The following is an 11,054-nucleotide window of genomic DNA, read 5'->3' on the forward strand; positions in this document are numbered from 1 at the left end:
GTCTCTCTCCACCCCCCGCGCCGAGACAGCTGCTTGTGGGAAGCAGCACTGTGCCAGGGACACAGGGCTGGGGACCAGCTTCTCACCTTTGTGGAGGCTCTTGCGTTGTGCCTGGTGCCTTTGCCGAGCACCACAGGAGCCGGCCCCACTGCCGGCTCTGCTGGGCGCTGCCAAGGGCTGTCCCGGCCATGGGACTCGCTGGTGAGCCGGGCAGCAAGGGGAGACCTGTGGGCAGGAGGGAGCGGGTGGCACGGGGGCTGAGCACTGCCATCAGACAGAGGCGAGCTGAACGTAAAGCTGCTGCCATGCGGGCGCTGAGCCCCGTGCTGCTCTGCAGAAGATGGTGCCGTTTCTGGACAGCGTCCCAGAGCCTGGCTGCACAAGCACATGTCCCTGTGCCGCAGCGGGGGCTGAGGCTGGACCTTTGTTTCTCTTTTAGGTTTCCTTTCCAAACAATGGCACCAGGGCTCATGTTTGGATTTCATTTCATCTTCTTTCCAAAGTCTCTGGGACACGCCCGGGTTAATATTATAGTTTATCAACAATCAGTGCTCAAGAAATAGGCTCTCTTTGGGTGATATTTAATGAGCTTGGAAATGAGAATATGGCTGTGCTGTTGTAGGAGACAGGAATGAGAATTTTAATGAGGGTTTATGTTTAATAAGAGGTTAATAAATTTTAATTAAATTAAACCAATAAAGTTCAATATTTGCTTAGCATATCAAAGTTCTGTTTGGCGTGGTGGTGTGTGAAATGCTAGCTCACACTCTGCTAACACAAGGGTCTGCCTCCTGCTTCCACCAGTATTGCCAGCTCTGGCAGAGCAGGTATGGGAAAAACCTCTAGTTATGGGAAGGGACTATAGGATATGTTTGAATTTTGGCATATCTTGGTACCATTTCTGGTACCTTGGAAGCCCCATGGGGTTTCATATTCGACAAACTTTTCTTTAGTTTCACGTTTAAAAAGAAGAGAGCTGTCTCTAAGTTATAAAAGACTATTTCAAGACAAATTTTAAAGAAAATTTGAAATAAATCCTGTTTAGTTGTGAATGCAGCAAAACAGAATCCAGTCTGACACTGGAGTGGTTTCACAGGCCTGCGCTGTGAGCAGCACGTGGCGCTGAGCCCTGCCGCCCGGCTCCATGCCAGCTTTGCACATTCAGCTGCCGTGCCGGTGCCTCCCCGCCCCGCCGCCGGCCCGGGCCCTGCCCAGGCTCTGGAGGGTGACTGTGGGGCGCGAGGGACGGGGCACAGAGCTGACCCCTGAGCCAAGCACTGGCAATAAGCTGCGCCAGGTTGCACTTTAGTTTCACGTTTAAAAAGAAGAGAGCTGTCTCTAAGTTATAAAAGACTATTTCAAGACAAATTTTAAAGAAAATTTGAAATAAATCCTGTTTAGTTGTGAATGCAGCAAAACAGAATCCAGTCTGACACTGGAGTGGTTTCACAGGCCTGCGCTGTGAGCAGCACGTGGCGCTGAGCCCTGCCGCCCGGCTCCATGCCAGCTTTGCACATTCAGCTGCCGTGCCGGTGCCTCCCCGCCCCGCCGCCGGCCCGGGCCCTGCCCAGGCTCTGGAGGGTGACTGTGGGGCGGCGAGGGACGGGCACAGAGCTGACCCCTGAGCCAAGCACTGGCAATAAGCTGCGCCAGGTTGCAACCGCGCATCCCCGGGGACCTTGCCAGGAGCCCATGCGCGGTGGGGCCCTCACACAGCAGAGGCGTTTCGGTGCCGCGGGCTGGACGCAGGGACAGCCTCAGCCCCGTATCCCTGTGGCAGCTCTTGACAGCAGCTGGTAGTGACCCAGTGGCCTCGCACAGGGACCTCCAGAGAGCTTCCGAGCACCGTTCTGCAATTGTAAGCGAACAGCTGGCATGAAACATGGCTTAATTGTTTACAGGGGCCTGGGCCAGATGTGGTGCATGCTCCCTGCACTGGGTCATGGCTAATCAGCATGGCAGGGAAGGGGGACGGGCAGGCTGATGCAGCTCTGTGAGCCGGAGCCTGGCACAGCCTTTGGCACGGGCAGAGCAAGCAGCTGATATGGCATGGCATGGCGTGGCACAGCGTGGCATGGCATGGCACTGCATGGTGTGGCATGGCACAGCACCGCCAGAGCACTGCGCAGCCCGTCTCCCACGGGCAGCTGGGACGGCACGGCAGCGTCGCTGCAGGCAGTGGCACTCGTGGCTGTTGCTGGCATCAGTGAGACCGGGAGCACCATCGAGGCCAAGACGGGAGATCACCTTCCACAGGGGCTGTCAGGGGCTCCTGCCCCAGCGCACAGCACCCCTGTTCCCCATTCACTGCTGTGGGCAACACACGCTAGCACAAAATGTGAATCCTGCTGGATTTGCAAGAAATGGAAAAGCTCGGGGTTTATTTCAGAGCAAGGTATGTGGATAAAGTCACAGCTTTGTGTCAGCTGCTAGTGCCACTCCGGGAGCCCCTCTCAGCTCAGCCCCTCTGCTGACTCTGGAGGAGAGTTTGGGCTTCAACTCTTGGTGGCAACCATCCTCTCCCAGCACGGTGAGGGAGAGTGGCAGGTGGGGAAACGATTAAGAAATGTTATTGGGAGGCTTCACAGGCAATAAATGTATTTATTCTAAAAGAACTGGAGGAATATTTGGATTATTACATTTATTAGAGTGCTCAGCAAATGTGTTACACCCATATGACAAATAAATGTGATGGTTTCAGATTTCATTAGGCAGCCCCGGGCAGCTGTGCTTTGTCCCAGCCACAAATGAGCAGGGTCTCTGTCATGATTCCTTAATGGTCATTTTTGCATCAGTAGTAATGAATGCGCCGAGTGAGGTTGTTACGTCCCTTAACCCTTGCCCAGCGCCGAGGCCGTGGCGCGGGAGCTCCTGGGGTCCGGGCGCAGCTGGCGGAGGGAGCAGCCCCATCGGTCTGGAGGAACCACGCCTGGGAGCCGGTTTGCAGGATGAGGCGTTTCCGTGGCCCCAGGCAAGATGGCAGCGAAGGGGAAGGAGCTCTGGGCACCCAGCATTGCCTCCACCAGCCTCGCTGGGGCTCGAGGCCAGACCCTCACCCGCAGGAGCCTCCCTGTGCCGGGCCAGGGCTGCCAGAGCGCTGTGCTGCCTGCAGGGGAAGGAGTACGGGAGAGCGGGGGCGTGGAGAGGGACAATAATTGCTCTTTTTTTTTTTTTTTAAATTTACCAGTGTCAAAACCAATCTGAGCAGCGGATGCATATATTTAAATTAAAAGTAATTAAAAATGTGCTGCCAGAAAAATGCATGATGGATTCAATGTAAGAAAATGAAGTAATAAAATACTTTATGGATTAACTCATATCAGACTGTTTTGCAAATTTATTTTTCATTATGATACATCCATATCAGATAATGTCTGAATTTATTATGCTGCCTTCAGGCAGGCAGTGTCTGAAACCTTTGCAGCCCCATTTGGGTCCCAGTGACTGGTGAGCAAGGTTTCTGTCATCATTTCTTAGTGGTCACTTCACCTCAGTAATAATGAAAGAGTCAAGCAGGGCTGTTATTTTCTTTAATCTCTTTCCTCATATTAAAAAAATACAGCCAGCCACATCATTATTGCAGCAGGCCCAGAGGACTATTTCCAGGTCATTACTCCAGTTCGTCTGAGCGTCTCAAGGTCCTAAAGGGTTTGGGGTTATATGCAATAAGGCGTTCGTCGACAACATTTCCCTTGAGCCCTAGGTGTTAATGAGAAAGATTTTCCATGTGGCTGTTAACACTGTGCGGTTTAAAAAGTCACAAAGACAATGGGATTTCCTACTTCAGCTTTCTGTCTCATTGTGGATCTTTTTGTTTGCATAACGCAGGAGGATATTTACCTCTCTAATTGCTTGAATTCACACGGTTATTTTTCTAGAGGGGGAATCTTAACCGTGTGCAGGGTAGATTTCCACAAGCCAAGTTTGAAATTTTCTGGTTTATTCACTTTTAATTGTCCTCATATTATTCTGATGGAATATTTTTTTTCCCTTCATGGACAGAAGAAATGTCAAACTGCAAACCTACAACAAGGCTAATGCCACCAAAAATTCCATTTTTTGCCCAAGACAGAGGTCCGACGTAATAATAAGCATTTGAATGTTATAACAAGGTTATAGATTGCAGTTTGGTGCCTCCATGCTGCATCTCATGGGACAGCCCGGTAAAGCAATTACACGACTGGAGTGTGCTGCAGAAAAACCTTGAGACTAAATGAGACCCTACAGGCCTGAGTCCCAAACCCTGGGCAGGGGCACGGCCACGCCACGGTCCCCGCTGCGGGGAAGAGCTGCTCCAGGGGCGCGGTGTCTGCTGCGCAGCCTGGGCTGAGTGTGGGAGGAGGCATTCGAGGCCATCGCCGTGACCTCTGGGCTGCACAAACAAACGCTGCCTTTGGTACGTCTCACCCAGCTGCTGCTGAGGGGCTCCCCGTGCCGGCGGGGGCCGGCGTGCTCCCGCACCCTGGGCGGGCAGGGAGCTGCCCTGCATCCCCTCCCGGCTCTGCTCCTCACCCCTCAGCACCGGGGCGATGGCGAGTCCCTTTTGGGAGAGGGGCTTTGGGGCGCCTGTGGCCATCCCAGCCACGCGCCTTGCTCCCTCCTGGAGGATGCCAGGAGGCTGCTGGAGCCCCGAGCCCCTGCTTGCGTGGGCAAATCAGGGGATTTCAAAACTCAGAGGCTTAAACTTTCTAACCTAACTTTTCACGAATATTTTTGTCTGCTCAGCATCTTCAGCTGTTTACCAAACCAGAGCCCACTACACTTGTGGTGTGCTTTTAGAGCTGCTATGAATTTTAAAATGTGTAAAAATGACAGAATATTAACAAAAGCATTGATTTTCCTATTTATTTTTATGCATTTTATTAACTAAAACACTTTAAAGTGTAACCACTGTGTATTAAATTTACTCTGCAATGTTGGATATGAATCTCAAACAATAAAACAAATTGAATTCTTTATAAAGCAGAAATTTAGAAAAAATACAATTAAAAACGCTGCCTACGCTGCCAGGCAATCGCTACAAAACACTGCCCCTGCAGACAGCGGGCCCAGTGCCGTGCCCTTTCCTGGGCAGGATTTTGCTGAAGCTTCCCCCCATATAAGTTCTTTACAGAGTCATGAACAAGTAGATAATGCACCAAGAGCCATATAGATAATTTTAGGAATTTCCTATCTGAAGACAGGCTTGGAGCAAAGATACACTGTAATGTTAACAATTTTTATAACCACTTACTCAAAAAAACCTGAGCTCCTTTATACCCCAGACCAAAGGCTTGAAATTGTCTCACCCCATCCTCAGAAAGGACATTTTACAGATTCTTAGAAAATCTACCATAGTTTAGTGAAAGTACACTGCTTTGAAGCTCTGTCTTTGCTCATACTCGAGTGAATTTTGCAATAAAACTAATTCCAACTGTGGAGAGGTTTTGGTGTATGTAGGCATGCTCACATCCCACAGGTCTCACAGCCATTTTATCATTAATTTTTTAAAATCCTTTGGAATAGCAATATAATCCCATCAGGAATGCAATTGAGTGGGGCCCGTGCTTGGAACATGTGCAAGGCTATAGAAATGCTAAGTGTTCTGCGAGGAAAAAAAAGCATCTTAATCCAGGTACTCGGAGTTACTGAATACATATCAATTTTCCCCTTAACCTGTTCTTTTAAAGCTGTGCAACTGCACAAATCTAGTTATTAGCAAAACTTAGATGTAAGATGAGTACAGAGGCATAAAAATATCTTGGTTCCCCAATGGGGATAATATTAGCACGTCACTGTATAGCGATATTGTGCAGGAGAGTTTAATTTGCATTTGTGAAGCACTTGCATTATACTGCTGAGCATCGGGAAAAAGCTGATGAGGAAATTCATAATCCTGGTTTCAGTGCCAGGCTTACATAATCTGGGGTCACCCATTGCCTGCTGGCTGAAAAGAAAATACTTGTCCAGGTACAGAGCCACTGAGAATGAGCCCTCTGAGCACCGAGTGAGGCTCTGGTTTTATATTGCTTCAAAAAAAATGCAGGTTACGTGAACGTGTAGCAATGAGACCGCATGGCAATGTGCAGAAAGCGGGGACCCAGGGATGAACGGGCTGCCTTAACTCCAGCGTTGCAGAATTTTAAAGCACTCTTGACTTGGTAACTGAAGTGACAGCAACGGCGTGCGGCTTTTCCGGAGGGAGCATTCGGATTACAGCCAAAGTCACTGGATGAGAGGGGCGGAGAGGCCCCTGGCGCAGGTTCACGTGCGCGCAGGCTCTCACTTCACCTCTGCAGCGGTCAGAGCCAAGCAGAGCAGCTCTGAAGCAACCCCGCACATGTGCACGCGTGCTACAGAGAAATCTGTCTTCGGCCTTAATGAGCCCGTGGTAGCTAACCTCCCACCCACACCTGTTCTTTTAAATCTGTATTACGGTGCAAACCTAATTAACAGCAGGTCTTAGAGGCAAGCTGCACGCATGGGCATAAAGCAGAGTACCGCAAGCTGGAATACAAAATCTATATATAGATCCCTGTATCTTCCTGACTCTAAATAGGCTGCACAACAGCTATTTTGGGGAGGAGGCGGTGTGCGGAGAGCCTGCCCGGGGCGAGGGAGGAGCATGAGGACGCAGGCAGACGGGGCCCAGGTAGGCTCGTTAACGCGCCTGGCCTTTTCAGGGAAGATTTAGAAGGACTCTGTAATCTGCAAATTCTAAAGAGCTGACGGAGACAGTTATTAAGGGCTGGTAGGTGATGGCTGCTCACTGTGTTATTAAAGTGCTAAAAGATTATGTCTCTGATAGCTGTGTGCTTACAGTGTCCTTCATGACCACTTCCACAGGGACAGAGACAAGGAGAAAGGCAGAGGATCGATAAAAGGATATTACCACTGGGCCAATCCCAATAATAAGAGAGGTGATATATACACACCATTTAAATTGTCCAACACATTTAATGTTCATTAACACTAATTTTCACAGTGCTGGTGTTTAACATATTATTGCAATGAAATTAATAAAAAATACCCCACAGGAAATATAATTTAACTGTTTATATACTCACCTTTTGATTGCCAATTTCCTGCAGAGCTCTGCTCCCGCATCAGCGTTTGCAGGAAACAGCAGCCAAGCGAGCCAGTGGCCGGGGCTGGAGAGGGTCCCCGGAGCCCCCCGCCCGGCAGCCTTGGCACGGCACAGACCCACCAGACCTGGCAGAAATGCCCGGCGGAGCCGTGGGCCCTGAGCGATCAGGGGAAGGGGCGAGGGTGCAGCAGACGGCTTTCCCCTGGGTTTCCCCTGTGTCTTTTCTCCTCCTTCTGTACATTCCCCTTCTTTAGAAGCCTGTTCCAGAATTTTCCTTTCTTCTTCTCGTTAAGAACTTCCTCAGGATCGGATGGATGAATGTTCATTATCCTTGTGAAAAATCTCGACTTCAATTTGTTTTAGTGCATGGGCATTTTTCACTTAACAGGGAAAAAATAAACATGCAATAATTTTGTTATTATGCAGTAATTACTGAGGAATTACGTATTTATTTATCTCTTATGAAGCACATGGAAATTGTATTTGGTCACAGTGTATAAATTGTGATATAATTACTGTAAAATTTATAGTTTTTATACTTCCAACAAGTTAGCTTTTAAATCACACAGCCCCCATGTAAATACTTTAAAATTATTCAGTAATTACTTATTTACATTGTAATTAAAATAAGTAATTAGCATACATTTACAGAGGATTTACATACTTATTTGTGAAAATAGTTCCTTGGCAGATGCAAAAGAAATCTTTAGCTGATCATAAAAGAAATAGAAAATATATGTGCGTTGAGAAGGAGACTTCGTAGCTGTCTGACGGCACTCGCTCCCTACAAGGGCTGTATTTACCGTACCTGTGCCCGCCCGGGACATGGATGTTCCCGTAAAGGCTGGCTCTGGACAAGCCTGTCCGTGATCAGGAGCAAAGCAGGCTGAGAATGGATTGAAAGAGCAAGTGCCCGTGGTAAGCAGGACCCGGCTGTAGCCAAGGGGCGTCCGGAGCAGCCAGCGCTGACTTGCCACCGAGCGGGTCCCCTCCGGCAGGGAGGTGTCACCCAGCCCGTCCTGGCAGCTCCAGGCAGGCTGTTGGGTGCCATGTGTCCCTGTGGCCGCTGGCCCTGGGTGATCTGCAGAGCATCCCTTGCCCTGTGCAGGAAATGTAGGTGCTACTTCGGAATCCTAATTAAGGAATGAGCATTTTGCAAGCGATGCCAGCAAAGGTTGCTTGGCCCATGCTCTGCCAGAGGGCTGGCAGAGTCTTCTGCTCCTGGAAATGGCTGGAGCTGCTCCGAAGCAGCAGCCGTGTTCTTAGAAAGTGTGTTGGCGTGGAGGAGAGCAGACTTCGAGCCAAAACTGGCCCTTTAAAAACCCACGGAGGGACCGAGAGGGCTCAGCATGCAGGATTAGCAAAACATCCACTGGCAATCTTCAGGGCTGTGTAGTTACTGTGTATGTATTTCAGCTAAACAAGACAAATCTGGCTGATGATTGTGTCTAACTAGGAAGAATGATTGAAGGTCTGTGCCCTCGTCTGTAAGGATAACATAAATGATGATTGGTTTGAGGCAGGAACTCCCAGGCCAAAGCTAGCAGGCACAGCCGGAGCAGCGTGCTCAGACACAGCTGCCGGCAGAAGGGACCCCGGGGCTGCTGCCCCCCTGCCCGGCGCTGCTGGCAAGTGTTTTGCCGAGGGGGAAGAAGGAGGAAACCTGTGGCATGGCTCCGGCTGCTCCCCTGAGCCGAACAGCAGCCTGAGCAAGTATTTCTTGCAGCATGGGACTAGGGAAGGTTTTTTTCCTTACAGATTTGCATCCACTGTGGGCTTTACACTGGAAAAAGGTGCCAATCCCCAAGGAAACTTTTCCATCGGATGGAGCATTTATGAGAGTTTGGGCGGATGTGCATGTGGGGCTCTGGTGTCTAATACGTGTTGCTCCTGACACAAGTATGGTAGGGCAATGAGTTTTCCTGGGCCAGGAGCAGCTTGCAGATGGACACCTAGGAGCACGAGGGTGCTAGCAAAGATGTTCCTACCACGAACGAGCTAACATGTCTACACAGGTTCTTCCTGGTCCTTTTCATACCGGGACCAAGGTGACAGTAGGTCAAGCAACACACAGCTGTGGAGCGGGCGCAGCTTTGCCTGGCAGCGGTGAGCGCTGTGGGGTTCCTGGGGATGTCCAGGGCTCAGGGTAGTGACCTCTTTCTGGGGTCTTGTTTGAGACCTGCTCTCATGAGCTCAGCAATGGATTTGCATCCTCGCACTCCAGCCTGCCTTCTGGGTTCTGCTCTCTGTCTTCGTGTGCTCCGTTTTCCCACATTTGCCATTGTTTTGGCACGCTTCTGTCACCACTTTTATCTTTATTAAAAAAGCCCATTTCTGTACCTGGTGAGTGCTGGTGGGAAGAGCTGGGAACCTTACAGGCATCCCGTGCTTTGTGTGAAAGAAAGATATTTTTCAGGAAATGAAGGGTTCCAGTGCGCAGACTAATGCTCATTAATGAGCAGGACCTCGTCACTGGAATTGTGTTAGCCACGTTCAGCTTAACCTTGTCACTGGAATTGTGTTAGCCACGTTCAGCCAGTTCAGAAATCCCTTCCTGGCGAGACAATGCAAGGTGTGCACAAAGTGAGTATCTGCAGCAGAGTATCTGTTGTGGAATTGCACTCCCTCCCCAGAGCACTTTCGCTGGGCCGTTATCACATGTGCTGTATTATTGGATTTCTCCAAAGTCTCCCTTTATCCTTATTAATGCTGTGAATGTTGTAGCAAGGAGTGATATGATCTAACATTGGATAAAATCACAATTTGTCCTTCTTCTTGGTGTAAATGTAACAGGGCTTAACTGTACAAACAAATAAGCCTAAATAGAAACATTTGTGATGATAAATGGGCAAGGAGAGCGCTCTCTGCAAGGTGAGAGATGACAGTGCCTGTGAACAGAATGGAGAATCTCGCTGCTTCAGGGTCAGTCTCAGGCAGCCTCAAGGTCAGCTCTGCCGGCTCTCCCTCCTCCTCCTCCTCCCCACGGCAATGGCAGACGTCCCTACACCTCTTGCTCCCCGGCAAGGCTTCGGGCTCCTCTGGCTGCAGCAGGCTCCTGGGGGGCCGCTGCGAGCATGGCCGGGGCAGTCGGGCTGTGCCGTGTTCGGGGCATGGTTCAGCTCTGGCAGCTCGTTCGGCAGGTGGTGCTGAGACTGAGCCCATTCACCGTCAAGAGGACTGAGCCTCACCGGGAGAGGAAAGAGCAAGTCTGCTCAGCAGCACTTAAATATATTGCTGATGTATTATTGAATTGTTTATATTACTGGATTGGCATATGGTGTAAAACGTTTCCCTTTTTTTAACTTCTTGTCTTCCGTGTTGAGCAAATAGCGCAGAGCTTGGCTTCGTATGCGGTGTGCGGCATGGCGAGCTCCCCGGGCGAACCGTCCCACACCCCGCCTGCCACCCGCCCTCAGCGGCCCCAGGGTAGAAAGAAAACAGAATAAAAGCGCATCACGTCCCCAGATTTGCTCAGCGGACGCAATGTCCGTGCCAACCCTGCGTGTGTGAATGGGGAGAGGCAACGGTGCCAGAGGGGAAGGCCGTGGGGAGGCCTGCGGGGATGGCAGAGGCATGCTGCGGGACCCTCTGCCCCCCCACCCCGGTGGCGCGGGGCTGAGGGGGGTCCCAGGCAGTGCCCGGCGCAGGAGCGGGCGGCGTGCCCCCAGGGTGAGGTTCACTGGCGCAGCCGAGCACGGTGCGCGGCGCTGACCCCGCGCTCCCGTCACAGCGCAGGAGCGGCGTGTAATGAGGCCCCGTGCGGATATTGATATGACAGAACAAAAGGCCAAGGTGCAGTAAGGACAGCAATCCGCAGGTCTCAGTCCATTTGTTTTTCACACCAAATCCATCACGGTAATGGGTCACCTTTCTGTGGCAGCTCATGATTACCTGCTTACCGGGGAGCGCGGCAGGTGGGCGGCAGGCTGGGGCGAGGAGGGAGTAGGTGCGGGTCGCCTCTCCCACCGCCCCGGGGATTTATGGCAGG

The sequence above is a fragment of the Aptenodytes forsteri genome, unplaced genomic scaffold (genome assembly GCF_000699145.1).
Source record: "Aptenodytes forsteri isolate BGI_AS27 unplaced genomic scaffold, ASM69914v1 Scaffold163, whole genome shotgun sequence".
Classification (NCBI taxonomy): Eukaryota; Metazoa; Chordata; class Aves; order Sphenisciformes; family Spheniscidae; genus Aptenodytes; species Aptenodytes forsteri.